This window comes from Sciurus carolinensis, chromosome 1, assembly GCF_902686445.1.
Source record: "Sciurus carolinensis chromosome 1, mSciCar1.2, whole genome shotgun sequence".
Taxonomy (NCBI): Eukaryota; Metazoa; Chordata; class Mammalia; order Rodentia; family Sciuridae; genus Sciurus; species Sciurus carolinensis.
Window position 1 is genome coordinate 166,101,940 of NC_062213.1, and position 13,083 is coordinate 166,115,022.

Below are 13,083 nucleotides of genomic sequence, written 5' to 3' on the forward strand. Positions count from 1 at the left end.
GTGGAAGGGAAAATTGTGAAGTGGCCGTTATCCAAACAAGAGTAGGACTCATTGCCGTGTACGTTCTTCTGTGCCTCTGGAGAAACTGCAGTGTGACTCGGGGGCTGTAGGGGTGTCGAGACCTCACAGGAGGGGGAAGGCGGGGTCCACTCTGTAGAAGCTGGGGTGTCGTATGGCCTGTGTGAGTGAGGACCATCTGGTACGGTGTGCCCCATCAGTTAGTTTGTGCTGCTAGACAAAGGTGATGTGATGCTGGCCTTTTTAAGTCGTACTTTCTTGCAGATGGGATTTCTGAATGGGTACTGATTCTTTCCTGCCAGATGGTCCTGGTGAGACTTCTGTTACAGAAGAACTGATGTTGCAGGCGATGTGATGTTGTAGAAAATTGGGTGAAGGTCTGCCCTGACCTTGACAAGCTTCAGTTCCCCCAACCTGTCACATGCGGCTGTTCATTCCTGACTTGCATGGTTGTTGTGGGGGACGTAGATTAGGTGTTAAAAGACCCAGTACCAAGTGATGGGCACTGGAAGTGTTCAGTAGAATTTAAGAGTGCCCATCTCAGAAATGCCACACCAGGCACATGGGGCACATGGGATGTTGGGAGTGCCCTTGGGCACTGTTGGATTTCCTGAAGGGGCTCAGGCAGCTTCAGCAGACTTTTAGGAAAGCATCTTTACCTTGACCACTTCTTTGAAATAAAAATGTGTGGTCCATTACTCTCAATAAGGTCCCTCAGTATCTGCTGGGACTGGACACCAGGGAGAGGGCTGGAGAAGGCAGGCAAAGCAACCACGGTCTTGGCCCTCCCAGAGTCAACATTCTAGCTTGAGAATCAAAATTTCACACATGTGGAGCAATTAGAGAAAAATAGCAGATGGTGTCTGATCAGATGTCACTGCTCTGTGAAGCTGTCCCGGACTGCCCCACCCTTCAGCAGAAACGATCCTTCCTTTCTCTGGCATCCTGGAGCCGAGGACAGGCCTCCACAGTACTGTGCACTGCAGAGGGTTGTAACTGGTCATCGGTGCCTCCACAGGCCACGTCCTTAGTTCTTTCCTTCTCTCGTGTCCTCATCAATTACTCTTGGTGGGCACCGAGCAGAGTTGACCAGGGACTCTGCACTCTCGGGCTTCCAGCCTGGCCATGTTTTATTTCTGCTAGTCTTGGAAACCCCCAAGCCAGCTCCTCCCAGGCTGCCTCTAGACCTCCCTCAGGAGGTAAGCTCTCTCCTGAATTAAGTCTTTCGGTGGGCTGGTGGGTTGGAGGATGGTCTTCAGAGCTTCTTTGCCAGCCAGGAGCAGTCTGTGAAGAGAGCCAGACTCCAGTGCCTCACTGCTGACCAGTACTGTATCTGACACTCCCTTTTCCTCTCTGGGCCTCATTTTTTTCAACTTCAGAAAACTAGGATTGGATTAAATGATGTTTCTAGCATTGGTTCTGAAACTTTTAAGTTTCTTTCAGAAATGACATTGGCCTAGAAGTGGCTTCATGTGCCAGATGCTCTGCTGGGTGTTGGAGACATCTAAGAAAACACCTGCCTTCTGGAAGGGACCTTAGAGTCTGGTAGGAGAGACAGATATGAGCAGATGCTGGTGATCTACTAGGGACCTAGTTGCTGGGCATCCTAGGAGAGGACCTCACTTGTTCTACCCAGAGAGCCTCCTGGCCAGGTGACACTTTGTGTGGGCTTCAAAGAGAAAAAAGAAATACAAGTTGGTGACTGAAAGGGTAGCATGTGAGGAAGGCATTCTGGGGTAGGGAAGAGTCCGTACAAGTGCTTGAGAGTTTGAAGAGACGTGCTGGGCTTGGTGGGGAGCGGTGTGGGTCCGCTGGAATCGAAGCTCAGTTCGGGCCAGGTTATGAAGGGCCTGACCAAACTGCTGTGCAGCAGGAAGCAGAGAATCCTCTGAGGTGGTGAGCAGGCTGTTAGTGGCCTGGCTCAGTTCTGTCTGGAAAAAGGAATAGGGATGAGGGGAAGGAAGGAGGTAGATAAGCCAGCGAGAAGACTGACTCAGTGGTCCTGGCTTCAGGTCTACATCCAGAGGGCATGGAGGTGATTATGTGGAATCTGGAAAGTTGGGCTAGCCCATGGAGAGCTGGCATGATTGGGAGGATTTCCCATGCCCCCCTTGATCCTTAAATATTTTCCTAATAATTTGTTGCCCTTGTGCCTAAGAGAGTAAGCTTTAGGGGTGATTGTAAATAGCCTAGATTTGCTGAGTATATTGAAGTGGGCCAGGGGTTATCTGTATCCAAATCTAAAGGGTGACAGCGTGGTTGAATTAAAGTCATCCTGGCCAGGTTGTGGGTATGTTTTTTCCTGCTTTGGGCCTTAGTTTCCCTTTCGGTGACAATGGCAGCCAGTGGGAGCAAATCAGGCCGGTGCTAAGGTGTGCTCGCACACCCTCATGACTGCCGCCTTTGTTTCCAGGGGTTGGAGGAGCAAGTACTCAGGGCAGGGTGGCTCCATTCTTGGCAAGTGGAGTGGAAAATGTCAGTGTCTTGCAGTGATCCTAGAGGGTGTGGGAATGGGTGTGTGTGTATACTCTGCTGGGCGTGCCCTCTAACGTCTCCCTTGGATAGGGCATCTGTGCTGGCCTAGCTTGGAACCCTCATCAAGTCTCTTCCCTTCTAAAATGTTGTCTTCTCCATTAATATCCATAATAACAAGCTTGAGTTGTCAGTGGCACGGAGTCTCCATACACCTTGGGTGTTGTCACCTATGAGCGTCTCCATGCTTGTCCTAGGCCCAACTTGGTACCTTCATCAGAAGAGTGTGTGTGTGTGTGTGTGTGTGTGTGTGTGTGTGTTGCTTTTGTTATTTTGGACCCACTGAAGAATTTCTCACTGCTGCCAAGTTTTTTCTTGGGATTATATTTAGACAAAGCGAGATGATGGAGTAGGTGACGTGTGTTTGCACAGGGATGTTTGTGCAAACTGTGAACTGTGGTATTTTCAGAGCCCTGTCCAGTAGCTGGGTCCTTTCTCGACCCTCCCAGTACACTTGTGGGAGAGGGCTGGCAGTGTACTTCCTCCTGGAGGGGCAGAGGGGCTTGCAGAGAGGGCGAGTGGCAGGAGGAGCCTTCTGCAAACATGAAAAGCAGCTGTTGGAGCCTACACAACATCCTCTGCCACCACCTTCCCATCCTGAGTGAAATAGGTATCTAAAGCTACTGAAGGAATGAGCAGAAAGGGAGGTATCTAGGAGGGCAGTGGTCTCCTGGGGTGGATGGACTCTGGTATTGCCCCTGATAAGATATGAAGTAAAATTACTCTCTCATTTTTTCTTGAAAGTGTTGAGAACAGCAACAGTGCCCCATGGTGGGGTAGGTAGATGTGGCCCTGCACCCACTGGAACGCCTCTTCCAGCCCCACCCCCTGTTGATGTGTCCCTTTTCTTGAGTCTGAGTTTATGCCATCCATGTGGCAGCACAGTGTGCTGAGGCAGAGAGGGGTCCCACTTGGGCCTCCCAGACTTAATCAGTTTACAGTGGGGCACAGCAGTGCTCTTATGTTATTAAATTCAGGACCTAGGTCTGCATGATGGAGGCAGCTTTAATGAGATTAGAAAGCTTAACCAAGAGGCCAATTAAATCTAGGCCTGTACCTGTTTGGGCGGCTGTCTAAGCCCTGACCTGTACCCGGAGGCATCCTGCAGGCCTCCCAGGAGCTTGGCTGGGGAGGGTGAGGGGGCAGAAGGAGCCTGCCCATCTGGTCTAGCCGTCCTCAGACCTGGGGTCTGTTTCCCTGCTGGGGTCAGGTCAGAGGCAGGATCTCCAAGGGATCTGATGGAACTTCTGGTCTAGCAATTTCCAAAAGCCAGATCCCTGCACCTTCCCTGCAGCCCAAGGAGCATAGGCAGTGAGTATTTGCAAAGTTCCTTGGTGATTTTGGTGTGTAGCCAGTCTTGGAAGCCAGAAATTGAATATACTCCCTTCATTTTATAGGGGAGGGGCAGCCGGCCAGGCCTGACTCCTTGCCCTGTGCCTTGGTCACTATAGCACCTTCTTTTCTTTCCCAGCTCCTTGGATTGTCCAGGTGGAGGTGGGGTGTTGCCCTCTGTTCACAGACTGTTTTTATGTTTATTTCTTCATTTCGTTTTTCATATCACTATGTGGAGTAGCCCAAGCAGGGTACGGATGGGCAGATTAAGGTTGAAGAGGCCTTCCCCAAATTTGTGCCACAACCAGAGGGCTGGTCCTCAGGTTAAGGTCTTTTCTTTCCATAATTTGAGTCTTCTTTTGGTTCCCACTGAGGGGTATTTGTGGAGGTGGGGTGGTATATCTGGACCCAGCCAGGAAGACAGTCTTAACACTTGATAACTGTGACCTCATGTAAGACATTTAAGAAGTTCTGGTCCTCACTGGGTCCATATAATAAAGGAGCAATTACCCACCTCAGGAAGTTGTTGGGGGAGTAAGTGAAGCCAGCCTCCCTTGCTGCTGACATAAAGTCTTAGGATATGGGAGCTTATGCCATTCTTGGGACACAGAGTCAGGAACCTTTGGGCCAGGGATAGGAGTGTTGAGGCTTTGCTCCCTGGGAAGCAGTGCCTGGCTGGTCCCCACAGGATAGGGTGACACGTGTCCTTCTTTGGAGCACCTGGATGTGTCCATTTAATCAGTATTCATGGAGCACCTGAGTGATAGGTGCCAGTCAGGTTCATCATCCCTGTTGCCTAGATGAGACAACTGGAGCACAAACATCTTGGGAAACCCAGGTCCCAGACCTTTCTTGCCTTTGATTCTCATATGTGGGCCAGAGGAACTGTGGGACTCCTCCTGTTCTAAGAGCCTCAATATTCTGAGGGCCCAGCATTGCCTGAATTTAATTAAAAGTTTCTTTCTAGGCTGGAGAAGTCCTAGACCATGACCTTTAGTAGAATTAGGAAAACAACAACAACAACAACAACAAACAGACTACTTTACACTAGATTTGCCACAGAGCAAGAGACTGGTCATCTGTCAAGGAAAGTCCTGCTGCCACTGTCTGACTTCCTAACAGAGCTATGACTCAAATTTGAATCTCTCCAGAGGCTGCTGTGTTTCTGTCCTCCCAGCTATCAACGGTGTGAAGAGAGAAACATTGAGCCTGTGGGAGTTAAGGCCCCATTTCGCCCCTTTTAACATTTGGACTTATGCAGATCTGTTCTGTTCTTTGATGCTCCATCTTAAGTACTTTTGTTGTGGACATGTGGTGCAGAGGATTGAACTCAGAACCTCATGCATGCAAGGGAAGGGCTCTGCCACTGGTTACATCCCCTGCCTCCAAAGTTCCAACTTTATAAAAGAGAAGAACGAGGAGGAAGGGAACAATTTCCCAGAAGGGCCAACCAAGCCCAACTTTGCTCAAAAAGCTCTTTCATAGCCACTAGTAATTCTGTATTTGTTATTAGACATTGCAAACGTCTGGGTTCTATTTTTTCAGAACCAGCAGTTTTGTGGGGAGATAGCCTTTGTCTTCCCAATAAGGCCAGGTGTAGGAACTGCTGAAGAGTTACAGGGAGAGGCTCATGTGCATTTAGAGGGTGAATGGATCATCCTGCCCAGTGCCTATGGTAGCCTGAGAGATGCACTAGAATGATGGAAGCTGGCGGGGAGCCAGTGCCAAGGCTGGGGACCAGCAAGTGTTTCTTGTGACTATGAGAAAAGAGTGAGGATGGAATAGAATGAAGAGAGAGGTTGAGATAGGACCATAGCCCTTCGTTATCTTGTTTCTTTAATTCCCATGCCAACCCCAAGAAAGATTATCCTTGTTACCAGGGCATGTCTCATGTCAGGGGCAAATTGCCTGCTTCTCTGAATTAGCCAGGGAGCTGGGAGGTGAAGTTTCTGCCCTGAGTCCAGTGCTCTGCTCTATCTGCTTACTCTGTGACACATCGGATGTTTGTGGAAGGGACCCAGGTGGAAACCAGCATCTTCTAGTATTAAGTTCTGGTTATGAACATATACAAGGCCTTTTTTGTCTGTTCTGTCCAGGGAAGCAAGGACACTTAAGCTGGGCATTGATGGATGACAAGGAGTTCTGAGGGTAGATAAATGGAAGGGGATCGGGGGAACTTGCTGATCAGAGAAAGTAAAAGTAGCATATGGTATTTCTCAGGGAAGGGGACCTGAGACCTGGTTTTTGAAGGACCAGTATCATTTCCAGGACCCGTTCAGCACAGGGAAGGGTCAGTACAAGGTATATACAGCCACAGGCCCTTCCCTCTTCCCCTCTCAAGTTCGCCTGTTGTGGGTGAGGAATTGAGGGTGGGGCACTCCAACCAGTATGATGCATTCCTCCCCAGTGAGCTCAGGGCTTGCTCTGTGGCTTGTCTCTGCTTCCAAGAACCACGTCTCATAACACTGTGGCTTGGAGGGTCCAACTGTGGATGGCAGTCCCCAGCTTGGCAGGAGATTCCTTTGTCAGTGGGGTACCTCTTCTGGGATATAGAGAAAATCATCTCTGGATGGAGCCTGTGCCTGGCCATCCTGGCCCACAAGTGACCTCTGCCCCTCTGCCATCTCCTGACCCCATGACTAACATGTGTTCTCTGGGCCCCTTTCCAAGTCCTATGGAAAAAGTGGTTCTTTGGGCCAGTGGAGCAGACAGCTTTCTTCAGAGAGGCAGAGCTGTGGCATGGACTCTGTCTGAGGATAAGCAGCAGGCTGTGAGACCACCAAGTTCCCTTGCCCCTGAGACCCAACTTTGATTTCTTCCAGAGGGGACCGACAGCAGAAGTCCCTGAGGCCCTCCACTCAGGTGCGTTACCTGTCAGATATTTTCCCTGGATAGCAGCTAGCAGCTGTCCTCACCACTGCCTTGGGAGAGGAGGTCCGTGATGATCCCCACCCACTGTACTGTATTGATGTGACTAGTGGCTCTAGGGAATGTGGCCTGCCCAAGTCATTTGACTGCTCGGCACATAGGCTTCTTCAGTGCCCAAAGCCGGGGTTTCTAGGCAGAGGGAACAGTGTGTCCTGAGAGATGCATGGGCAGGGTGTGTGTGTGGTCTTGGGGGTGGCTTGGAGGGGAGGGACTAGTTGTTTGGATATAGCTGAATGGTAAGTTAGTGGAAGGTCACTGAGTTAGCTAGTCTTGGAATTCGACCTTGTAGACATGGTGACTACTGTTGAAAGGCAGGATTTCTGCAAGAATTTTATTCATCCAGTGAATATTTACTGAGCCAGCATCTTCTCTGTGCTTTGCACACCACTCCTGCCCCATTTCTGGGAAGACAGCTGGCTAATTTAATAAGGAATTAACAGTCAGGTGTGACAAGTGCCTGTGATGAGGAACTCAGAAAGGACAAAGAAGTATCACTCAGGCCTGAGAGGAGGAGAGCATTCCAGAGAGAGGGAGCAGCCTATGTGAAAAGGTGGCTGGAAAGATTCTTCAAGTAAACATGTGAAAGAAAGGCCTTCGCCTGCTGGTGCTAAGTACTAAGTACATGTAAGTAACAGCAGGTTATTCTTTCTCAAATAGGACTCAGAGTCTCATTAGTTGGACCCTGAGGTCAGCTTTATGAAGACCTTCCTGTGGTGTTGGTACCAAATGTATCGATGAGGGGAGGAACGGGGTTGGGCCTTTTTGGGAAATCCTATGTCTGCTTTACGAGCCAGGCTCGTGTCAGAATTCTCAGCTGGTGCACCTCTGAAAGCCTCTGACTGGCCACCTCTGATCCCAGGCTGGTCCCCTGACCCACCGCTTTAGCAGATTCTCAATTGGACCCCTAAAGGATGTGTGTATTTGAATACTCCCGACTCATTCTTGGGTATTACCATCAAGAAAGCCCTGCCCTGTGTGCCTGGTAGAGCCCAACAAATGCCTGTGATGGTGGTCTTAAAGCGACAGCCCCCTTCCCCAGTGTGGGCTCTAGGCCCGGATGACGCCAAGGACTGAAGAAGCAAAACGCAGGCTGATTCGTTAGATGCCTGGCCCACTCTATCCCTGCTCTGCATCGCTTCGGGAGCAAATCAAGCAGCGCCCTTTGAGAGCATCCTCAAAACTGCCAGGAATGGGCTGTTGTACCATGCTCCAGGCAGCCTGCAGGGCCTCTGGGCACCAGTAACACTTCAAAATAGCAGAATGGCTGGCTCTTAGGGAAACCAGGTACCAGAGCTGTTTAGACAGACACAGGAACAGACAGGGACACACACACAATCTGTGACCTGGTCAGTCCTGTTGTTGAAAATGTTAATATTCCCCTCAGTTCAACCATTCCCTCTCATGTCCCCAGATCTGCTGCCCTGTGGCTGGGTTCATGCAGCAGGGAAACTGGTGGGACTGACGGAGCACTAGGATATTCACAGGGAGCATTCATGTCCATGGCGTGGCCATTGCAGTAGGAGGAAGAAGGGACTTAGCTCTAGAATCTGATCTACCAGTGCAGCCTCAGGGATCAGCCACCTTAACCCTGTCCTTTGTAAATGAAGAAACTGGAGCTCTTGGAGGGAAAGGTGGGCTAGCCTTACCCTTCATCTCCTGCCTGTTTCTTTCAGGATTCTTGTAGGGCCAAGTTCTAGGTATTGGGCCCTTTTGTGTAAGTGTGGAGAAGTAGAGGGGAAGAAAGGTGGGCTTTGAAGCCAGGGAGCTTGTGTTTGAGTCCCAGGACTGCCACTTCCTGGCCTGCTGTGCAGCCTGGAGCAGGTCAGCTCTCTGGGCTTTAGTGTTCTCTCTACACAGGGAAGATGATGCCACTACCCGTAGCACTGTTGAGAGGATCAGAGATAAGTACGTAAAAGGCCAGGTGTTAGGAGCACCTGTAACACATCGACAGTTGTGTCTCTCCATGGCAGTGCAGGAGAGAGAGGCCATGGCTGGAGTACGTCAGTACGTCACCTCCCAGGAAGGAGCCCTCCCTGGCTTCCCAGAACCCTGGTGGGCCCAGCTTCAGCCCCAGCCATTGCAGCTCAGCAACCTGGGGGTTTGGAGCAGTGTTGGCTTCTCTGTCCTTTTATTTAGTTGCTGGTGCCAATGTCTGGCAGGTGCCCAGAAGCCAGCTCTGGGAGGCTTCAGTGTCCCTCACCTCTCATATCTTTGGCACACTAGCACCTGCTCAGGAGACAGGTTGGTACCTGGATTTCAGGAAGGAGGACCATCTATGCTGTCCCTTGCCTGACAGTGGGGAGTGGCAGGCTGCTGGAATGGACAGCAGCAGATACTGTAAGTGCCCAGCTCCTTGTGGCGTTGTTTGGTCCAATTTCCTTTGCATTGTGACCTACATCATTCTTTATTTGCTAAACCCTCTGAGCAGGCAGCAGTAATAAATCAATTAATGACTCCGATGAATCGTTTAATGGCTGACAAAATAACACTAAAGCCAACAGCTTGCATCTCTCCAGCAGTACCAGAGGATGCTGGTTGACTCGGGTGGGGGACGAAACAGAGACTGTTAGCTAAATTAGTGCAATTAGTGCGTGCTTTAAAGGCTTAGGCGGCATCTGCTCAGCTCTGAGCCGGCGTGTCGGGTGTGCACTGGGGATGGCTGTGGGAACCGTGGTGGGCGACTACTCGCTGGCTTCCCTCCTGGATTGTCAAGAGAACTCAAGGACTTCCAGCCCATTCCTTTACTCAGAGGAGGGTGTTGGGTTTGAAATATGTGCCCCTTCCCTGCCAAGTGTAAACTTTCCTGGCTTTGATAACAGGGGACCCTGGTGAGCTTTTCAGACCGCACACATTCCTCGTAGCAGAGGATAAGGTGAGGGAAAGGGACTGTCCCTGCTTAATTGGAGGCCAGCTGAGGAGGTGTGGGCTCCCATCCTCGGTCCTTATGATTTCTTCTAAGCTTAAAGTTTCTCGAAGCGATGACTTTCTGTTCTCTACACACCTCCGTCCTGGCAGGATTAAGTTGTCATTGGAACTGAGCATGTGTGCGGGTCCACGCCAGGGAATTTTCCACTGTGCAGAAGCAACTGCCAGTGTTCTTGTTAAAGAGCTGTCACTGGCCTACTATGACACGTTGTGGTTGTAAGTAGCTTCTTAAGACAGTGGGATTCATGTGTGTGTGCGTGTGTGTTTTGCTAACGGTATATAAACCAGGACCTGAAGCTCATCTCTCTTTATGAAGAAAATCAGTGTTGTACAAATAGCCCACTGCTGATCCACTCCTCAGCGCTCATCCGTGAGGGACCACTCACCCTTAATCTCTCTTATCTTGCATGTGCACACCTAGGACCCAAGCCCTATGCCAAGTAGCCCAGCCAGGGAGGTTTGCACATGGAAGAGGACACCCTGGCCAGGATCCATGGTACAAGTGAGGTATTAATTACACAGGACTCCACCTCCACTTCTTAACCAAATGTGCCCTTTGATCCAGTTCCCAGAAGAAGGCTGGTGCTACCTGGGTTGGGTGGGCAGGTCCCAGTAGTGCTGTGGCCTTCCCTCCCCAGCCCAGGGAAACCAGTTCCTCTTTTTTTTCAAAGTGTGTGACTGGGGCACATTTCTTTCATCCCCCGCACCCCTGGCCTTATTAGTATCTTTCTCTGTGGTGGCCACTGAGATAAGAGAGGCTACTTCTCAGAAGAGTGGCTTCTGCTCTTACAGCTCTGACACCCTTTTTACCCCCTCCCTACCCCAGCCTGCTCTATGTCCTTAGAATCATAAAAAGTAAGCGTATCTAGCCAAGTGCAGGGGCACACACTTGTAATCCCAGCAACTTGGGAGACTGAGGCAGAAGGATCACAAGTTCAAGGCCAGCCTCAACAACTTAGTGAGATTCTATCTCAGAATTAAAAGAATTGGGGGTGTTGCTCAGTGGTAGAGTGCTCCTGCGTTCAACACCTAGTTCTGTTGGTGGATGGGAAGCTAAGCATGTCTGTTGCCACCCAATGGCTCAGGCTGCCATTTTCTGAGACCTTCTTTATCTGAGCCTGGTAGGGTGCCTTATCTGACAGTTGTGTTTAAGTTCCTCACAACCCCACAGGCAGGCTCTGAAAGGTTAAGTGAGGTACCCAAGCTCGTGGTGAATGGAAAGACTAAGGCTCGACCCAGACCTTTCTGTTCTCAGGTGACCGCTGTTGCTAAATGTCCATCCCAAAACTTGGACCAGAGAAGGTGGAACATGCCAAAGGCTGGGCTGGGTCTGTGGTTTTAGCAGATCAGCCGCTCTGAGCTGTGTGACTTTACTCAAGTTCTTTCACTTTGTGGGGCCTCTGTTTTCTTGTGTCTGATGACTGGGTTTTGGGGAGGACTGGGAGAAGAAATAGCAGGGTGAACAGGGTCAGAAGTGACAGCCCCTGGGATGGAGCCCTCTGAGCCTGGGCAGCCTGCTCCCCTCTTGTGGAGGGAAAGAAGCCCCACACTCCCGGCCTCCCACCCCAGCCCACCCCTGAGATGGAATGGGCAAGGGGCGATGGAATGCTGCAGGAATTTGTGCTCTGAAAGAGGCTGTCGGGAGGCCCTGAGCCAGAAGGGTTGAGATGACAGCAGTAATCTCTCAGCCCATATCTCCTCCCGCATCTCCCAGTCCTGCGTCCTCCAAGGTCTTGGCTTGAGCGCCACCTCGTCATAAAGCCTCCCTGATCCCCTAATCCTGCCTCATAGCGCCTGCCTGGAGCACCTTCCCATATCCCCCAGTTCTCTGTCACCACGAGTCAGTTCATCCTCCAGACCTTCCGGGCAGAGCTGTGCCCTGTCATCTCCTATCCCAGCAGGCACAGCGCCATCGAGCGTCCCCAGGAGCAAGTGTTTGCTGCATGCTCCCGATGTGTATCAAGCACTCGTAACCTTTCTACGGCTCCCCCTACTTCGTTCCCTCCTTTTCATCCCAGGGTAATTTGCCAGTTAGGTGCAACAGACTCGTCAGTGGGATCTCATTCCCTGACACACACGTACACACAGACACACTCACACCCCACCCCCCGGTGAATGCCAGCTCCTTGAAATATTTGTCATAAGGAGCCAAGTAGAAGGTCAGCCTACTCAGGAAAGAGCAAAACATGCAGGCGATCTCAAACACAGGGAAGGAATTAGGATCGTCACATGTGTTGAATGATCTATCGCTTGTTTCTTTTCATGATTTGAAAAGCACACAGCTTTTCTTGAGAATTGCAGGTATTGACGAGAGGGGACGTTATTTGGACTTCTAAGGACAGTAAACTGAAGTTAGAGCCACTTAGCCACAGGGCCTTCAGGATAACACACTTCTTTATACTCAGTTTCCTTAGAGTTAAACAAAAATGACATCTTCCCTGGAATGTTGGGGCCCAAATGTTCCCCTCCTTCCCCTCTCCTGGTTTATGAGAGCAGAAGGAAAAGATCATTGCTTCTCCAGCCCTCTGTGTTCCGAGGTGATCCTGTCACCCAGGGGGCAGAAGTAAGATTGGGCTTTGTGAAAGAAGTGCAGGTGCCAGGACGGACCCTGGGTCCTGATGACTTGACTGAGGCAGGGTGGAATTTTGTTGTCTACACGTGACCCTTTTTCAGGTCACTTGGTTGAAGAGCTCCGACACCCTCAGTGTCGTTGGAAGCAGAACCTCAGCAGACCTGCTTGCCAGGTGCCTGAGATTGGGAAAGCCTGTCTGAGGAACACAGTCGGTGGTTTGCAGCCAGGGCTGAACCTGATCTTGGGACGCTAGGTGCAGGGCTCTTCTCATAAGAATCCCCAGGCAACCCTGGGTGATGGTAGGTAACATAGCAATCTTCTTTTAATGTGGCTTTTGTCGTGTCTCTGCTGTGAGCATCCATAATTATTGGAGCCCACTTCCTTCAAGGCAGATGGTTCTGAGACTAAGATCAGGGAAGCTTTGTGTATCTTAGGACATTTACTGTTGGACCCAGAAACATTCTTATGCATTGGGCATACTCCAGCCCTCCTCCCATGTGACGCAGCTCCCTGGCTATTTGAAGACGGGGATCCTGTGTCACTGCCTAGTATCGTTAGAACCTATTTTTTAATATCAGCTGGTCGGTCTCTTCATTTGCACTAGCTGTGTTTTCTCCCAGCTGCAGAATCAGAGTCCTCTTTCTCCCATTCATCCAATCTCCTGTGTGTAAGGCTAAAGGTCTTGTGTAAGTCTAAAGACCTTTCTTTCCTTTTCCTTCTTTGGACCCCACTGCTCTAGTTTTGGCCTTTCTGTCTGGGTGATGACATTCTCTACC

The 13,083-nt window shown here is 50.5% G+C and overlaps 1 protein-coding gene across 8 annotated transcripts in view; it reads left to right on the forward strand.

Moving 5' to 3' along the window:
- The window catches only part of Ssbp3 (single stranded DNA binding protein 3), a 157,750-nt gene that overhangs the window by 92,654 nt on the left and 52,013 nt on the right, over positions 1-13,083 (forward strand). Inside the window, exon 1 of one of the 8 annotated variants that reach the window (XM_047546767.1) lies at positions 6,725-6,744. The exons of 6 other annotated variants lie outside the window; for them this stretch is intronic. The gene's annotated coding sequence lies outside the window, so the exon portion shown is untranslated. Of the gene's footprint in view, positions 1-6,724; positions 6,745-7,415; positions 7,435-13,083 lie in introns of those variants that run through there. One more of the 8 variants, XM_047546755.1, reaches the window with a different exon arrangement.